A 20,234-nucleotide genomic window follows, 5' to 3' on the forward strand; every position below is an offset into this window, starting at 1 on the left:
TGATTTCACCAGAGATTTGAAAGTGAGGTCGCAAGAGAGTACAAAGGAAGGCTGTCTCTGAGAGGGGGAGAAAAGACAAATGAGAAAAACCGTTTCCCCAGGAATGAGGCACAAATTCTCCCTTGAACGCATGCATGGTGACCGAATGGAGAGTCAATAGACTCTAAGTCATTCGATGTATTGGGCTCATGAAACTTGAGATGGCCTGGAATTCTCCAACAAACATTTCCTGGTCACCTACTGTGTGCTAGGATTTGGGTGCCTGATGGTGATGATTAGAACACGATTTCGAAATTGCGTCTGCTTTCCCTGAATATAGGTATGTTCAGCCCAGCTGCCTGTACCAGGCACCGAGAAGTCTGCCCCACTACCTTCCCATCGCCATCTCCAGCGTGCAAGGGTTCCTTTCCCAGATGCCTGGGTGAGATAGGCCTGAACACAGCCTGTAACCGTGGCAGTCACTCCTCAAGAAACAGAATGGAGAAGCTTCACGCACACAGGGCCAGAGGCCGTCGTCAGGCTTCAAGTCTAGCCACACACAGAGAGGGCCTGCCTCTGGGACTGCTTTCCCAAAGGCAAAGGACACTAACAGGGTCTCACACTTTCATGGTTTATATACACACAAGGAGCTTTTCATACAACAGCCCCTTTGCATGGATTAGCACACCAGACGTCCGGGGTGGGCCCTGTGGCCCTTATCTCGCAGTCGCAGAAGCTCCAGCTCCAAAGGTTACGTGGCTGTCCCAAGACCATCAGGCTAACAACGATCGTAGTCAAGATTCAAACGCTGATTTCCTGATTCCCAATCCAGCCCCCTTTCAATTATTCTGTATTTCCATCTGCCTAAATATCTATGCTTTATAATTCAAATGTGTACAACATATGTAACGCTCATACTACTTATTTTTGTCAGTATGCCTGAGATGTCTGTGTGGCTGTTGGGTGATAAATGGAATGCTTGCCGTTCTTTATGGAATGGTCACACCAGATCAGGTATTCTAGAGCTTTATTTCATTTGACCCTCAACAACCCTCTGAGATAATGTGTTCTGAGCCTCATCTTACAAATGAGGAAACTGAGCTTCAGAAGATTAAATATTTGGTTCAAGGACACATAATGAATGTGAAAGTCTGCCCTTTCTATCACAGAAAAGTGCCTCATTTCTCTCCCTCTCTCCTCTTCTCCCTTCCTCTTTGTCCCTCTTTCTGTCCCAGTATGTGTGTCTTGCTCTCATTGCCACGTAGGCTATAGGCTGTGCGATTTCACTCTGTTATCCAAAAAAATATCAAATGTATATGTAGTGGGATGTACTAGACAGATAGGCAAACATCGGACAAGCAAAGATAACGATGTTCTCTTTGGCCATTTTAGTTACTGAGCTGAAATCATCTTTCCTTGCTTACTCCTGGAAGTTCTGAAAAAGGTGTTGAAGAAAAGAAAACTTTGGGAGGAGGCAGACGTTTCGCCTGCCTGATTAAAGGTAGTCTGCTTCAGCACAGCGGAAAACAATATTCAAAGTTGGGAAGACGAGCTAAGATTGACAGTGGGAGCTATATATTTGTCTAGAGAGGAGGGAATTTTTTAAAAGCATGAGAAATGACTGTAATAAAAGCATACGAGTAATTCAGTATAGAATTGCGTTGTATGTTGTGGAAAATTAAATGGGAAACATTGCCTGTTACCTCGCTGTTACTTCAGAATTGCACTGAGACTCTCCTGAAGGTTTATAATTATAAATCCAAGGGATCATTATACTACATTAGGATGGATAATTACTGACCTGATTTGGATCAAGGTGAATTCAGCTTCTTTTCATCAAAGTGTAATTATTCTTTATCCAAGCCCTTTCCAGGTCTAGATTCCCTTTGATAGAAGGGGAAAGAATGCATTCTTTCCAAAATAATACATATATTTATTGAGTTCCACAGGTCCTTCATTGTACACTGAATTTTTGCTTTCCTGGGGTCACTGGAGGATTGCAGTCCGTAGTTGAACAATGCCTTAATGAATGTAATTTCGTGGCTCCACTTCATAATGTGACCGGTTCCTACTGTTTATTTCATTTCAAAATTGGACGCGATCAGATATGGAAACATAATTACACAGATTTCTAGACTGACAAGAAGAAAGCCTGTGGGCATGTAATTAAGAGAGGGGGGGAAAGTTGACCTACTTTTTCTGAGTTTCAGGGATCAACCTGTACATCTGACTGTGGATCAATTCATCTCCTTGTCTATTCTTCTCCTAATAATCCTGACCCCATTTTCTATTGTTGGCACTAATGAATTAATTTGTAGTCTAATTCTGTTGATTCAGGAATCCAAATAAATGAGAGATTTGGAAGTGTCAATTAATCACAAAGATTGCTTTGTTAGCCTCATCCTGCATCTAGTATGTGGAATTAATTTGGGGATGGGGTAATGGGAGGGAACGGGTGCCAGTTACAGGGAACATCCAAACGGAGATGTCTCGTAGGCTCTTATGAATCCGAGGCCCCAGGGAGATGCCTGGACTAGAGACCTATCTGAGAGTCATTAGCATACAAAGCAACATTTTCTACTAGAACTCTCATCATGATAGAAATGTTCTGTATTTGCACTGGCTATGGCCATGTGTGGCTGTTGAGTCCTGGACACATGGCTAGTGTGACTGAATTTTCTTTTAACTCATTTTAATTAATTTAGACTTCAAGAGCCGTGCCTGGCTAATGGCTACCAGAATGGACAGCACAAACGCAGAGGGAAAGTGAAGGCCAGTGGAGGCTGAGATCGCCAGAGAGTTGGTGCAGAGGAGAGAAGAGAGCCTACAGTACAACAGAGGACTGAGTAAGCATTTCGGGGGTGTGCAGAGAAAGGGACCCCGATGGGGGATAGCCATGGTGCTAAAGTGGGAACACAGGAAGTCAATCGACAATGAAGAACAGAGTTGCAAAGCAGGGAGGCCAACAAACGTCAAATGCGGCTGAGAGGTCGGGCAGAATGAAGGTTTTATAAAGACCATGATTTACTCTTAGGATAGTTGCAAAGCAGGTACTAAAAGATACCCAGAAGCCTGTGCTCCCCAAATAGACATAAAATGCTCTGGCAATTCTTGTTTGCTTTTGAAAGATGTCCAAGATTGTGTTTCTGAGAATTCTCTTCGATTCGAGTGTTCTGCGTATGGTGCATTTTCTAACAGGTGTTTGAAAACAAGCAACTTCATTCAGTCAAGGCCCTGCCTGGTGACAGGATGCTAATGAGTCGTTTCAAAGTAACCACTTGTTTGATGAAATTTAACCATTTGGGGGCCTTTTCAAAGCAGTTTATGTGCTGTGCGGAGCTAGCTATAAACTTGTCTTGAGGATGGATGTGGAAACCGTATTCAGCGAAAAGCCCAAAGCAATAACATGGATATTTTTTTGACCATCTATTGAAGTCCCCAAGGCCTGGGCTGTGCATCTCTGAAAGGAAAGCCCTTTGAAATCACTGCCCATGTCTTTCAAGCAGTGCCCGAACCCTCTTCGAGTTGTCTATCTGCCATTTCTTTCCTTGACTAGTTTGAACTCTTTACAATTCCACGTAAGATCCCCACGGTTCACTAACTTTTAAAGAGCAATATTTCTTCCCCACCTCATTTTGTAATGGCTCACACAATGAAGCCACACAACTGAAATATCTTGTCTTGAGCTCCAGAGCTTTCAGTTGAGGGGAAAAAAAAATAAGCCATATAGCTCTCTCCTCAAAAGCATTCATTGTGTGCTAGTCATTCAAGGGGAAACACGAATGCAGACGTTTTCATTCACCATCCAATCACTCCTAAGTGATATGGCCAGAGAGTTCTGTTTAGTAAGCACAGCTCAAAGATCTGTTTTCTCATTTCCCAAGTGTATGCACCCCAAGAGCTTCCCCCTGCCACTCGCGGTCTTCCCTGGTGATTTATTCCAACTACTGTCTGACCCTGATGAATTCAGTCTACTTTCTTACAAACACCGGCTTACCCAGAGTATTACCACGCCCTCTGCAGTGTAACAAACCAGAGCAAGACGTGTGAATCTTTCTGGAGAGTGGAACCTCACATTCACTTGCTCCCTGGAGCCTTCACACAGTGGACGTGGAAATTTAAAAATAAAAAGATATTCATTCCAAATTGCCAGAGGGACAGGAGAGAAGGTCCACCAGAAGCTACCAGTTCTTTGGAATATGCAGGAATAGAGCCATGCAAATAGTCGCTCGTCGCTGAAGGTTTTTCAATATGTCTCTGATGAGAATATGTCTAAAATAATATTATCAAGCTCAAGCGTAATTGGTATGAGTTTTCACCAGTGCACTTCAGGGCTAGTGACTTTTTCTTTTTTAAATCAAATAAATCTCATTTAGCCCCCATCTGTTACAACGGATAGGAAAGTCAATCTCAGCTGTGCTTTGGGGGGATTCCCTTTCCCTTTAGGTTTAAACAGGAGACAAAAGCGCTATTCAGTCCCCCAAAAATGTGATGATGAGCCTCTGGTCTTCAGTCCATCGTGGTCCTGCTCATGACCAGCCTACTTCATTCAAACACAAGTGGCTCCATTCCCTTTATGTCAAGCCTAAGCATGGAGACTTGACAGTGCTTCCAAGCTGAAGCATCTATTGGCTGGCCTTCCCATTCATTCCACAGAGCCATCTCCCAGTTGGAGATGTGCACAGAAGCAGAGAGCAAGTATCTTCCACTCAAGGAATTCGGTACCAAAACTAAAACCCAAACCCACTCGCCATCCCTAGGGAAATCCACTGAGTATCCCAGGGCAGGTCACTCTCTTTTGGTCCAGGCACCAGCTTCCCTTTCCTCAATTCCAGCATGATTCTTTGAAGGATCTCACATTGAAACCTACCAAATCTTAACCCAGAGGAGGGGAGTAGTAAGGGAAGCCCAGACATCAGACATCAACTATATCAAATTTGTGTTCCTTTTTCTAACAAATATTTTGTATTGTCCACTTTACTCTCCTGAAGAGAAAGTCCCACACAAGCAAATATACATACTCACATACTTAAGATAAAAATATATATAATGCCAAAACTGAATCATAAAGGGAAAATTAAAGACATTAATGAGGGAAAGTGTGTTAGGATAAGTAATAATGATCTAGACAGATTCATGTATGATAAGAGAAAAAAGAGAAATAACCTTTATTGTAATGGGAATAATATGCCAAACAAATTACACACTCTGATGAGAAAAAGAGCAAATGAGTTGGTCCTCATTTTTAAGGGTTATAAGATGGTACATCCTTACAGAGTAGGATGAAGTATCATTGAAAACACATCGTCTAATTTCAAATCCCATCACATTCCAAGGTCTATACTGTAGTCTCTCATACATGAAAAGACCTTAGAGAGCATGTCTTTCAGTAAACAATGGGGGGAATAGAGAGAATATTTGAAAAGGAAGCTAATAGTAGGGATGCAAACTGGTGCAGCCGCTCTGGAAAACAGTACGGAGTGTCCACAAAAAGTTAAAAATAAAACTACCATACGATCCAGCAATTGCACAACTGGGTATTTACCTGAAGGATACAAAAGTAGTGATTCAAAGGGATACATGCAGCCCTATGTTTATAGCACCATTATCAACAATAGCCGAACTATAGAAAGAGCCCAAATGTCCATCAAATGATGAATAAATAAGGAAGATGTGGTGTGTGTGTGTAATATATATATATAATACACACATATATAAATACACAATGGAATATTAGTCAGCCATCAAAAAGAATGAACCCTTGCCATTTGCAACAATGTGGATGGAGCTGGTGAGTATTATGCTAAGTGAAATAAGTCAGTCAGAGAAAGACAAATACCATGTGATTTCACTCACATATGGAATTTAAGTAACAAAAGATGAACATGGGGGGAAATATGAGAGGCAAACCAGGAAACAAACTCTTTTTTTTTAAAGATTTTATTTATTTGTCAGAGAGAGAGAGCATGAGTGAGAGTGAGAGGGGGAGAGAGAGAGAGCACGAGCAGGGGAGCAGCAGGCAGAGGGAGAAGCAGGCTCCCCACTGAGCAAGAAGCCCGATGTGAGACTTGATCTCAGGACCCTGGAATCATGACCTGAGCCAAAGGCAGACGTTTAACTGACTGAGCCACCCGGGCATCCCAGGAAACAAACTCTTTACTATAGAGAAGAAACTGAGGGTTGATGGAGGGAGGTGGGGGGATGGGCTAAATGGGTGAGGGGTATTGAAGGCACTTGTGAGGAGCAATGGGATTTATGTATAAGTGATGAATCACTAAATTCTATACCTGAAACTAATATTACATTGTATGTTAACTAACTGGAATTTAAATTAAAACTTGGAGGGGGGGAGGGAAAAGATGCTAGAGGAGCCTGGAGGGCTCAGTAGGTTAGGTGACCGATTCTTGGTTTCCACTCAGGTCATGATCTCAGAGTTGTGAGATCGAGCCCCGCATCAGGCTCTGGGCTTAGCGGGGAATCTGCTTGAGGTTCTCTCCCTCTCCCTCTGCCCTTTCCCTCCAACTTGCGCTCACACGCGGGCTCTCTCTCTCAAATAGCTAATAAAAGAAGCTTTAGAGAGGTTATGATAGACCTCAGGGGACAAGATCAGAATGAGATTGGAAAGCAACAGGCAACACCAAAATTGAAAATTTTTATATGAAATGTTTACAACTAAGGTGTCTGATTAGACTAATTATTGTATTACAATAACAGTATTAATAATATACTTAAAACAGCCTTTATGGATGAAATTTAATGAGATCACTGCAATTCATATATCTGCTAATTTAGTAATATTTATTTCCATTGAAAGGACTTAGAAGTAAAATTTTCCTTTTATCGATTTGCATATAGCAGTTACAAATGCAGATACAGATACCTCAAATATGTCTAGCAGATTTCATGTTACTGTCTTATCTTGTGATGTGGTGAACAAATCTTGACAAGTTTCAAACAAAACCAAAGACAGGGTCTCCCATTTTTTATGGAATTTTGCATCTTTTTGAAATTTTAATGGTTATTAAAATATGCAACACATATTTTAGGTGTTTATATAAAATTGAGTTTGGTTCCACACTCTGATAAACAGTTTTTACATCTACAATAATGTTGAATGGGACCTTCGAAAATAACGCAGAAAATGGCAAAATTTTTTGCAATGCCTGTTCTGGCTTTTGCAGAACGTCTAGGCTGCCTGGCCACAACTCACTGAATGCCAGTAGTGTTTCCTAATCTCTAACCAGAAACTCTCCAACCCACTTCTGAAGTGCTTCCTGGTGGTGTGTGGGGGCGGGGGGGGTGATGTACGACTGTAGCTTAGAATGACTGGCCTACATCTTAGAACACAAGGCTTGAGCATGTGTGGTGGGGCAATATTGCCTTTTGATTTTGCAGATTTCCTACAGCAAGAACAAGACAAAAATTAGTATCTCAACACACCATAGATTATCTCATTATACAGGTTATAGAAACAATGAAAGCAACAATGCAAACACCCAGGCTTTTAAGTCAAGTTTAGCATATCCAGAAAGAACGAGGTGGCCTTCTCTACTCCAGCCTATCTACCCATTTCCACATTCATACCGTGGGCTCTGTTATTACTTGAAACTATGCTGCTCCTGAAAGCATTGATGCAAACATAAATTCTTGAACACTATCTCTAACTCTAAGCTGGCCTAAAGCATCCCCATTGTGAGTTTTAAATTAGCCCCCACTCCTAATGACATTCAGTCCATCAACTTCTCTACTTTCTTCCTATTGATCAGTCCTCCACGTTCTTCACTGCCCTCTTTATCCAGCTTAGATTCCACATTCTATCACATCAATAATACTACTGTCATTATCCTAACCTCCTGGCCCATCTGTCTTTCATTGCACTTACCTGGCAAATCCCAACAAGAGCGAAACTTCAAACATCCACCTTTTCTCTCCCTGCAATGAAGAATCCCAGGGCCGCAAGAGAAAATTTTAAAATAGTGTGGGTTTATATTACTATAAATATATGATCACAAGCCTTAAATAAATCAATCTTCAACACTGCCAAGCAGTTCTATTATATTTCCCTTCTCAACTGACTCTTCCACTCTCTCCAAGGTCTATTTCGAGCCTGGTCACCCTCTTCCAAAACTCTGACCCCACCCCCTCTTTTCTTTCTAGAAGATGATCTTGTCTCTTCCCTCACAAAGGACAAAAAGTGCTTCAGTTTTTGCCTATCAAATGTCACAAACTGACCTGTCTCTGCACTAGTCTTTGCTTTCTTCCTTCCTGTTAAAGTAGAGATCTCCTTCTTTCTTTAGTTAAAAAAAAATTCATGCAAAAGATTATCTCCAAATATGTTTCCTCTGCTCCTTATCTGTACTTTCTCATGTAGGTTTACTCCTTAACCCATTCCAAGCTGCCCCCCATTCCTATTATCCACCCAAATCATTTCTGTCCCTATCACCAATGTCCAGCCAGTAAAGCTCTGGTGACACCACTTACTCTGGATGAATTAGTTAACCTGTAAGCTTCAGCTATTTCAGTGATACAATAAAAATATGAATATGTATCACTTAGAGTTCTTGGAGAGATGGAATGGTATAATATGAATCGAATTTTTAGAAAAATGCCTGGAGCGGGGAATAAGAATTCCTTAAGCATTATCTACGGCTAGTGGTAGCAGCAGCAGGAGTAGTGATGGTGGTGGTCGCAATATTAATAAATCCAGTAAGCAATCATTACTTCTCCTATGTGACTGCTCAGCCCCTCTGACTCGGTTAGCCACACAAAATACTGGGTTCCAGCTTTACTGATTTATAGGAACAGCTTCATAACGCTGTTATATTTTCTTTGTAGCCCCAATGATACATGCTTGCGCCGCCGGATACGTTCTTTCTATGTTATCTGTATTCTCTGAGCACTGTGGCAACATAGAGGGTATCTTAAACCTTCCTTGGAAAAAGTTACACTTCCTGTTTGTTCAGTCTCCATTGTACTCTGCATTCTCAACTCACCTTGAGCAGCTCAGAGACTGTAGGCTTTAATCATTTGGTGCAAAAGACACGTGATCTGTAGATGATATATTGCCAGCTCCTCATTCATCTGGATGGCCCATGGCATGGGACAGAGTGCTTGACATGTACCAAGCCCCAATAAATGTGCTCTGAATCAAACTTAAATTGGAAAGCGCAGCCCGAATATTCAACTTGACATTCACGAACATACTTCCCATGCTTAAGATCTAAACTGATCTTTAGAAGGCCTTCTTTTGCTGATTAAGCATCCTATTTGCTAAAATGCTGTCTTTCCTTTTCTTGGTAGCTAACATTGATAGTGTTTCCCATCAGTCCTCTTTATAGAGCATCTATCCCCTGAAATAATTAGTATACTCATCAGTCTTATTTAGATGTTGCCATCCCTGGTTGGCAATTTTCATTTTAGGGCATCAGCAAAAGGCTTTAGATGCCATGATAGATTAAATAGATGTGGGGTTAGAAACTCCAAGATGCATCAAGTTCAGGCAATGGGGTAAAGGAACATATTTTTCCTGTGAGTGAAAACTCACTGAAACCAGCACACTGCATACCATCTGAGGCCTTACATACAAGCCTTAATTTGTCTCTACAGAGGACTTGTGCACTAGAAGCAGTCGGGTATCTGAAACTTAAAATGATACCAACACTTGGTTTCTTCGTCTCGGGCTCAGTGCAGCCATTGGACTAGGCCTGTGTGTGCACGTGTGCGTGTGTCCCTATAAATGTGGGTGTGCACAGAAAACATTTTTTACCAATGAAATATTACATGAAACCCCCGTAATATAAATCAGATAATGCAGCTGACCTTAACTGAAAGCCAGCATAGGACCCAGCGTGAGTCCCATCTGCACAGCTTTCCCCTGGAAAGCTTCCCACACCGGCCCGTGCAGCGCCTTCACAGACACCAAACACTCTGCAGACACAGTTTGGAAACTACTGACCTTAGAGGACGGATGGTAGGAAATCTGCAGTAGAAATGTGTTTCTGCTGGACTCCTACAATAAAAGCACCAAGGAATTCAGACGACAGTGATGCCAGATGCGACATCTATTTATGGCGTCCTCTCTTACCATGTAAAGCACCCAAACTGCAAAAGAAAGGGGAATCTTGAGGTTTGGGATGAAGGTGGAAAAGAATGAACCTGCCACAGAGGCGGAGAAGGGGGAGGTAAGAGATGAAGAAGGAAAACGAAGGGTTGTATCCTAAGAAACAAAAAAGGAAGAAGAAGAAAAGAAAGGGTTGTATCATAAAAGCTTTTACTTTTTCTTAAAAAAAAAAAGGAATTGGTCAAAAGGTTGAATGTTAATGAGAAGTCAAGTAAAATAAGGATTTTAAAGTGTTTTTTGAATTTGGTGACAGAGTCCATTAAGGACTTCAGCACAAGCTGGTTTATGGCACGATGGGATGCCAGTTGGATTGTGTTGGGCCGAGGAGTGAACAGGAGGGGAGGAAGTGGAGGCAATGAGTATAAACAAGCTTGGAGGGGAGAACAGTGATCAGTAAATGAGCGCTTATTTTGTTCTCAGTGAAAGAGAATTGAGCACGTATAGAAGCTGATACAAATAGTCTATCTGAGAGGTTAAAAATAATAAAGAAAAAGAAGTAAACAATAATTTAAAGTTCCTGAACATAAAGGTCCTGGAAAAATGGGCAGTGAGGAGATACGAAGCTCAAGCTGACTGCCCAGCCTCAGACTGAAGGACACACAGGTCCTGTATTAGGACAAAATGGAAGGAAGATGAAATGGGGGCAGTTCTGATATAGATTGTCTTGTATGTTTGTTGGGGGGAATGCAGACATTCCCTTTTTGTATCTTCGTTTTTCTTAGTAAGACAGGATAAGAGGTCATCTACAAAGAATGACTTGAGACAGGGTTCGAGTTTGAAGAAAAGTTTTGAGAGAGTCTTCGTGAAGAGAGAGGGAATAGATTGACCATAGAAATATAATAGGCTTCTTTCAGGAAGAATCAAGGGTCCACAGGAAGTTCATGATCATGAATTCTTATTAGAATCCACCTGTTCTGTTGAATCACAGTTTTTGCAGTATTCAACTGCCTTTCGGCATAATCAGAGAAGGTGGGACAGTTGGATTAATACAAGTTTGGGCTTTTTTCAGGTTGAGGCAATGAAAAGCCAAATAAGGTGAGGTGCTTGGGATATTGGTGAAGATGTTATTGAAGTGATTAATTATAAAACTAGGCTGCTTAAAAAGGAAAGTGAAGAATGTGGAAGGTTGATTGGGAAAATAGTAGAGGGGTAAGTGGTTTGGATGGCTTACAAAGGTAAAATAACGGTGGTGAAGGGAGTAAACTACAAAGCTGGAGGGAAAGGTGATTGTGGTAATAAAATGGGATACTGGAGCTAGAGCTTGGGGAGGTGAAGCAGTTATGCATGACAACAAAATCCAGAGTGGTCCTGCGGGGAAGCCTAGCCGAGGAGGACTGGAGAAGGTCATTAGAACTAGGAGGCCAGGGTATTCGAACGGGTCATCCATGTAGGCATGGATCTCATCCTAGGATAACTGGGTCTTAGAGTGTAGAGGAAGACTGCGAACCATGTGCCAAAATCTTAGATAAATGAGTAGAGTAGTTGATCACAATACGGAGATGGAAGAGTTGTTAGAGCTAAATGATCGTACTTTCATGATAGCAAAGGGATTTAACCACAGAATAGATGAATAATAGTCTAGAAAAGGCCGTGGAGTGCAGTGGTGACACTATCATTCCATGTCCACAACTTGAGCAGTGACAGAGAAAGAGTAATTGATGCTCAGGTGTCAGCGTAAAGCTCTGTGCCTTCCCTCCCTATGCCAAGCTAAGATTTGCCTAGAAAAGAATAAGGTGATGGTGAAACTAGAGTATGTTTCTTGATTGAATTTTTGAAAATGTCATTGAATTTAATACAATTTAAAAATGAGCAAAAGACATGAACAGACATTTCTCCAAAGAAGGCATCCAGATGGCCAACAGACACATGAAAATGGGCTCAACATCACTCATCATCAGGGAACTACAAATCAAAACCACAACGAGGTATCACCTCACACCTGTCAGGACAGCTAAAACCAGGAACACAAGAAACAAGTGTTGGCGAGGATGTGGAGAAAAAGGAACCCTCTTGCACTGTTGGTGGGAACGTAAACAGGTGCAACCACTCCAGAAAACAGTATGGAGATTCCTCAAAACATTAAAATTAGAATTACCATATGCTCCAACAATACCACTACTGCATATTTACCCAAAGAATACAGAAACACGAATTCGAAAAGACATCTGCACCTTTATGTTAATCTCAGCATTATTTACAATAGATAAATTACAGAAGCAACCCAAGTGTCCACCAATAAATGAATGGATAAAGAACTGTGTCTGTATATATATATATATATATATATATATATACTGAGAGAGAGAGGGAGAGAGAATAGAATATCATTCAGCCATAAAAAAGAATGAAATCTCGCCATTTAGAACAACAGAGATGGATCTAGATGGTATAATGCTAAGTGAAGTAAGTCAAAGACAAAGACCATATGACTTCACGCATGTGTGAAATTTAAGAAACAAAACAAGTGACTTAATGTGATGAGCACCGGCTGTTGTACATAAGTCAGGAATCACTAAATTCTACATCTAAAACTAATATTACTCTGTATGTTAACTAACTGGAATTTTTAAAAAAACTTGCACTGTATGGTGACTATCATAATAAAAAATATTATTATATTGGGGCGCCTGGGTAGCGCAGTCGTTAAGCGTCTGCCTTTGGCTCAGGGCATGATCCCGGCGTTCCGGGATCAAGTCCCACATCAGGCTCCTCCACTGGGACCCGCCTGCTTCTTCCTCTCCCACTCCCCTGCTGTGTTCCCTCTCTCGCATAAATAAATAAAATCTTAAAAAAATATATGATTTTAAAAAAAATATTATTATATTAAAAAACTTGCAAAAAACAAGCAAAGAAAAAAAGACAAAACGGGCTCTTGGCTAGAGAGAACAAACTGATCGTTAGCCAAGGGGAGGTGGGGGTGGGGGTAAGTGCCGTGGACAATGGGGATTGAGAGCACACTTATCTTGATGTGCACTGAGTAATGCATAAAAGTGTTAAATTACTATACTGTACCCCTGAAACTAATATAACATTGTATGTTAACTATACTGGAATTAAATTTTTAAAAAATTTCATTGATTTTAACTGACTGCAAATGGTAAAAAAAAAAAAAAATTTTTTTTGACCTATGTCTTTTTGCCACTCCCATAAACTGTATCTGGGAACATATGGTGTTCCCTTTATTCTGCCCTTTTCGTTTGAGTGGGCCCAAGGAAAGTGGTGTCCTTACGAAAGCCAGGTTTCCGTTGAGACAGGGAGGTGGAGCAGCTATGGCTAACTCATTATGGACAAACAAAAGTCTGGACATCATCTTTTACTCTCAGTAACCCCCCACAACCAACAGTATAATTGCAACGAGTATATTTCACTGCCCCCCACTGCCACCGTCCTTCTCCAAGCCACTCTCCTCTCCCACCCGGTCTATTGCGATAGTCTTCTCGCTAGATTCCGTTTCCATTCTAGTTTACCTGCAATCCACTTTCCATTTTTCTGAGACAAAAATCAGCCCATGCCACTGCCCTCTCCCCAAAGGGCTCAGAGCAAGAGGCCTTTGCCCCAGTACCCTTCCCACATACATGTCCACTTCATGACCCAACGGTGACGCACTACTTGCCCAAACATGCCAAATCTTCCTTATAACTGTGCTCACATTCCTCTGTCTGCTTAGAAAGCCTCTCTACAGTCCTTGCCTTCTGTGCTTGGCTACCTCATGCTCTCCTGAAAGATTCGGCCCCAGGTAGTCCCTCCTTCAGGAAGTCCTCCAGGACACCTCTGCTCCAGAGGCCAAATTGGAAGTACCCATCCTCTGTGCATTGATAGAACCAGGTGACTCCCTCTGCAACCATAGCACTTACCAAACTACAGGAAAATAATCTACTTACCTGCCTGTCTTTCCAACTAGAATGATGCTTTCCAAATAGTAGGCACTCAACAGTTAAGTGATGAATATAAATGCATCCTAGGAGCCGTTTGGGGCAGTTGCGGGAGATAACATTAAATACATCTAGGCTTCGTCTGAAACAATTACATGGATTTTAAATGTAGAAATGGGCTTGGAGAGAAGTAGCTACCAGTTTCAGATTCCAGTTGATACTAACTGCATTCGTTCCCCTGGGAGAAGTGGAGCACTATAGCTTTTCCAATAGAGGATTATCCAATCATTGCATTGCCCCCCAGAGTACTCTTTGTTTCTCTCCCATAGCTCTACTATGTGCAGACTGAGTGCATAGTCTGTCGTATAGTGGTTAATGGCTATTAACAAAATGTAATTTTCACAAGATGATAAGAGGAACTTATCAAACTTACGGTGGTGCAGCAGTATAAGGACAGGATCTGTAAAGAAACTTCTGAGGAATATACAGGCACATTTTCTTTCAGGAATAAGGTTAGGTAGGAAAGCCATCAGCATATTTCAAAATCCTGCTTATTCAATTTTTTAAACCTTTTTAATCTGAACTAAATGTAGACACTCAGGAAAGTTGCAAAAATAGTATAAAGGTTTTTTTTTTATATCCCTTGCCCAGATTTCCATGTTACATAGGCATAGTACAATGATCAAAACTAAGGAGTTACCGTTGTTTAATTTTGAAATTATATCTTGAATTAGCTATCTCGTTATCCGAAGCTTCTACTCTATTCTATTCTCTTCTGTTGCAGCTCTAGTTGAAATAAGAGAGCGTCGAAGCAGATGGCCCTGCAGGAAAGTTCTGTCCTTTGCGTTCAAAGATCAGACCTTGAACTACACTACCCTTGCTTGGAAGACGAAGAGCAATACCACTTCCTGAAAGAAAACTAAAGAACAGAGATTTGGCTGAAATAATGTCAGGCTGGGGCCCAGGAGGCCTGTGTTCCAGGTGTGACTCTACCATCAGTTAGTTTTGTGAACTTGAGCAAGTCTCAGCTGGGCTCACTGACTTCTGACATCGCTCCCAGCCCCAGAGTTTAATGCCAGAGGATGATGTTGTTGAAAGAGCAAGATTTAAAGCCCGAGGCACATTAACACCTAAGAAGCTCTGAGTACCCCGACCAGGAATGGATGGAGGTCACTTGTGTGTCTAATTGGAACAGAATCGCCAGCGGGAATGATTGTATTTATTTGATGCCACTGAAGGGCCATACTTCATGGTTCTCTGTTATCTTTCCTAGATATTGACTTCTGCTTTGATCTTTGCCTGGTACAGCAAAAAAGACCCAAATTTCCAGAGAAGATTCAGTTAAAAGGATATACATGTAGGTCTCAATTTGGAGGCGGAGGACCAGTGAGGAAAGAATCCTTAATGTTTTCAATAAAAGCAAACTGAGGTTTTTTTTTCTTAAATGAAAGTAAGATGAAATGAAAGAGCTCATAAAAGTAATCATTGCTTTACCCCATCTGCTTTCTTCCTCTACAACAAATCTGATCTACAAGGGCCACGTGAAAGACCCGCATTCCTGCAGACAGAAGCAGGGAAGGAGTGGAGAGTGGAGGAAGGCAGGGGGAGAGCTGACCGGAGTTCAAATCCATTCGCTACAGCGTGCAGGTGATGGAGAAGCACTGTGCTGAAGGCAGGAGCAGCCAGATGGAGGGAAAGCAGTCGGGCAGGGAACGAGCCCACGACGACACCCTGCCGTCTGAGCAGTACTCTTCCTTAGCCCATCGGCAGCCCTCCACCGAAAAGACGTGTATTCGCTTGCGACGGCTGTTGGAACAAATCACCACAAACGGGTGGCTTAAAGCAACAGAAATTGATTGTCCCACAGTTCTAGAGGCGAAAGGTCTGGAATCGAGGTGTCAGAAGGGCCATGCTTTCTCCGAAGGCTCTAGGGGAGAATCTGTTCCATGCCTTTCCCTTCTTTTCTGGTGCCGCCAGCAATCCTTGGCATTTCTTGGCTGAGAGATGCGAGGATCCAAGCTCTGCCTCTGTCACCCCCAGGCTTCTCCCTGTGTATCTTCTCTCCTCTTCATGTAAGGCCATCGGTCTTAGTGGATTAGGACCTGCCCTAATCGAGTATGAGCTCATCTTAACTTGACTGCACCTGGAAAGCCCTATTTCCCAATAAGGTCACATTCACAGGTATTGGGAATTAGGACTTCAACGTACCTTTTTAGGGGACAAGATTCAACCCACAACAAGAAGGTTCCAATTTTTTTGAGTGTGAGAACACCTTATCAACAGCTTCCTCCTTGGTTATATTGCTCTCCTCCTAAGAGGAGTTGTAATCTTAGTGTTTGTTCATTGGCAAAAAAAAAAAAAATACATTGATTTTTATAAACTTTTATAAACATCCTCTCAGTTTAGTAATGCTTTCAAATGCATTTATATGTTATCATTTTTATTAATAACAGTACCTATCTGCATTTGGAAGCCAGTCATACATAGAGGTGCAAGACAGCCTGATGAGCATTGGACCTGATGATCTCAAAGTTAATGACTTCGAGTCTCGACTCGGTTCCAAAGGTGCCATGCAACCATAGGCAGGTTCCTTAACCACTTCTTTGTAGGTCTTAGTTTCATCTACGTCTAAAAGAGGGCTGGATTGGCTGACCTTTAAAATGTCATCTCTGACATTCTCATAAGTTTATATGAGAAGAAATGTTTTAGGCAAGAACACTTCAGAAGTTGTGTTCTTGCCAGATAAGTTCATGTCCAATTTCACAATCAAACTTCACCCCTTCTAAGATGATGTGTCAGCTTTTGGTCCTTGGCAATAATCTCACGGTGCAATTTAAAAATAACTCAATCAGGTAAATAGTTCAGGGCAGCAAATGCTTCCTATATTTTTTTAAGTTGTCCAACTGAAAAGTTACAGACTCAGTTTGTCTGTAATTGATTGTCAATAACAAGGACAGAACCTGGCAAGGGACGATTAATGAATCTTCAGCTTATCATTCTGTCTACAAAGTCCTATAACTAGTTACCGCTTCAACTAAAAACTTCCTGATTAACAACAGGACTGGACATTAGCAAAATAGCTTTACTTTTTTTTTTTTTCATTTCCACAAGTTGTTACAATTGTATGTGTTTGGCATTTTTCACGAGAAAGTCAGGCTCACTCAAAGGTTTCAAATTCTGCATGCTCTAATTAAGACAGATGGTATCCTTAAACAATTACGTTCATTGCATAAAACCTTTGAAAAGCTACTGAAAAGATAGTTAACTACATAGAAACTATTTTCCCAAGGCATTGTTGGTACTGGAAAAAAGTATATCCCCACCAGATTCCGGGGATCATCTTTAAGTTCCTCTTCCCCCCTTTCCATGTCCCATCCAATCCATCACCAATACCAGCAGATTGTCCCTCTTATTTCTCTAATGTCTCTACTCTTGTACAAGCCTCTTACCACCCTTACGTCCGGGTCATGATCATTTATCATCTACATTAAAGCTAGGGGTTGGGACTCCCCTTTGATGTCCTTAACATTCCTGTTACCCCCACCACCCCCACCTACCATCCATTCTCTGCACAGCAACCAGAATCATCTTCCTAATATAAAAAATCTGATGGCACCGTTACCATTCAATGGTTTTAATTGCTCTTAGAATAAAAAATGAGCTCCCCAGCCCTGCACACAATACTCTGTATAACCTGACCCCCACCTCCCTCTCCAGCTTCATTTTCAGACCATGCTCCACTTCCTTCCTAACACTCAATACGCCAGTCATGGTCAGTTTCTTACAGCCCCCCCCAATGGGCCTTTTTCTCTTTTGCCTCTAGGCTTACACTCATGATTCTTGCTTTGCTCAGAATGGCCTCCTTCCTCTGTCTCCTTCTTTATTAGTTCCTCCTCGGTCTTGAAGACTGCCAAGGCATTACTTCTTTTTGCCAGTCTTTCCCAGCCTGCCCACCCCTCCCATGGGCCCCCTCTCCCTGCACATTGAGATTACACCTACCATGGCAGCCAGTGTCCACTACGAGCAGATCTCTACTGCTGTCACTCTCTTCAACCCCTTTCTACTGTTCCTGAAAAGGAGAGAATAGTAACCAGAATGAGTCAATTTCAACAATACCCTCTGGCCATGTTTACCTTTGTGTGGGGTCGCTGTGCACTGAAAAGCCATACCCTCGTGCAGGTTGAGTCAGAAAACAGGCCTTCGCCCTGATTTTTTTTGGTGCTTTCTTAACACTATCTGAGAAAGCTGAAGGGTAAGTTCAACCTCTTGTTCCTCTCTCTCTCTCTCTTTCTCTCTCTCTCTCCTCCTGATTGCTTTGGCCTCTCATGGACTGTGGTCTTTACAATTTTTTTTTAAATCGTTTATTTTCTACCCTTAGGTTAGGCAGGGAGGCTAGAGGCAGATGGAGTCAAGTGAATGTCCTTGCACAGATGCAATAAGGTTCTGGCAAAGTCTTATCCCTGTAGAGTTGGCCTTCTCATAGAGAATGGTCTCGAGGATTTCGCAATGATTACTCCTCCCCTGTCAGATCCAGAAGGAATCTTTCTTGGCTCTTTTGTGTGAAAACCTGGTGGGTTTCACCACAAAAGAGTGAGGCCCTACCTAAGACTGCTGCCCTGTGAGGGTCTCACGCTCAAGCCCATCCACTCTCAGCCCCCACAATTCGCCACAATTTTCATTTAAGTCTGAGAAATGGGCACAGCCAAGAGGAGCCTAAGTCAGCATGACCAGTAAATAGAATCCACTATTCTGGATAGGATCCCGGACTGTAAAGAGACTCTGAGGGGAAAACTGCAGAAATTTAAATAAAGTATGGACTTTGGTTAATAATAATAATATATCCATATTGGTTCATTAATTGTAACAAATGCACCATAAAATATGTTAGTAATATAATAAATTATATTAATAATTATAATAAATACAATTTATTTTTTAAAAGAGTAGGATAGGGTAAGAGTCACTGGAGCATGGTAGGGGGTGGGAGAGGGGTGGATGACAATATTAAATGGTGTGACCAGAATAGGCATCATGTGATCAGAGGCTTAAAGGAGATATGGAAGTCAGAATTCTGAGATAGCGCCCACTGTTCCCGCCTCCTCTCTTGCGTGGGGTCAGAGCACACAGACGCAATGGGCGTCACTCCTACGATCAGGTTATATTATGTGGAAAAGAAGAAGGGACTTCTGCAGATGGAATTAAGGTCCCTGATCAGCTTTATTTTGAGGTAATTAAAAGGGACATCAGCCTTGGTGGTCCTGACCTAATCAGGTGAGCTTTTTCAAAAAGTATCTACAAGTCAGAGACTTGAAGTGGCAGAGACTCTGGGTCTCAATTACGGACTTTGAGGAAGCANAGACTTGAAGTGGCAGAGACTCTGGGTCTCAATTACGGACTTTGAGGAAGCAAACTGTCATGAATTCTGCAGCTGCAAGGAAACAAATTCTATAACCTGAGGGGGCTTGGAGGTGAAGCCTTCTCTACTGGAGCCTCCAGATGAGAGCACAGCCCAGGCGACACCTCGACTGCAGCCTGGTGAGGCCCTGAGCAGAGAACAGAGCGAAGCAGTGGCCGGACTTCTCACTCCCTGCAGGTGCGAAATAATAAATTAATGTTGGTCAAGCCACCGGGTCGGGAGTAGTTTGCTACACAGCCGTGGATGACTTGATACAAGAGTTGAAAGAGGCAGCCAAGCAGCTGCGTGGGGAGAAAAGGAGAAAAATGGTAGCAGAGCAGAAGAGTGACCTGACCTGACATGGGTTTTAACAGGGTCACTGCGACATTCGTGTTGAGAACAGACTGAAGGAGCCAAGGGCCGTTGAGCAGGGAGACGAGATCGCAGGCTCGCACGGGGATCCAGGTCAGAGGTGATGGTGACCTGGGCCAGGAGGGCAGACGTGGCTGTGATGGAAAAGGGTCAGACGGTGGATTTGTTCTGGAAGTGGAGCAGAAGAATTTCCTGACTGATTGGAAGTGGGACGTCAGAGAAAGGAAGGAGCCCGGGATGACTCTAGGGTTTTTAAACAGCAACAAAAGAATGGGACTGACATTTGCTGAGATGGGTCATCAAGTGACCCCAGGGCTGGAGTCCACCCCTGCCTGGCCCCACTGTTCCTCTCATGATTTGTGGCCTCGCTCCAGGAGATATGTTTTAAAGTGAAAGTGCCTCACAGCCCACGGAATGGTAGAATATATTTGCAAATGACGCTACAGATAAAAGACTGGTATCCAAGATCTACAAAGAACTTCTCAAACTCAATACA

This window comes from Ailuropoda melanoleuca, chromosome X, assembly GCF_002007445.2.
Source record: "Ailuropoda melanoleuca isolate Jingjing chromosome X, ASM200744v2, whole genome shotgun sequence".
NCBI lineage: Eukaryota > Metazoa > Chordata > Mammalia > Carnivora > Ursidae > Ailuropoda > Ailuropoda melanoleuca.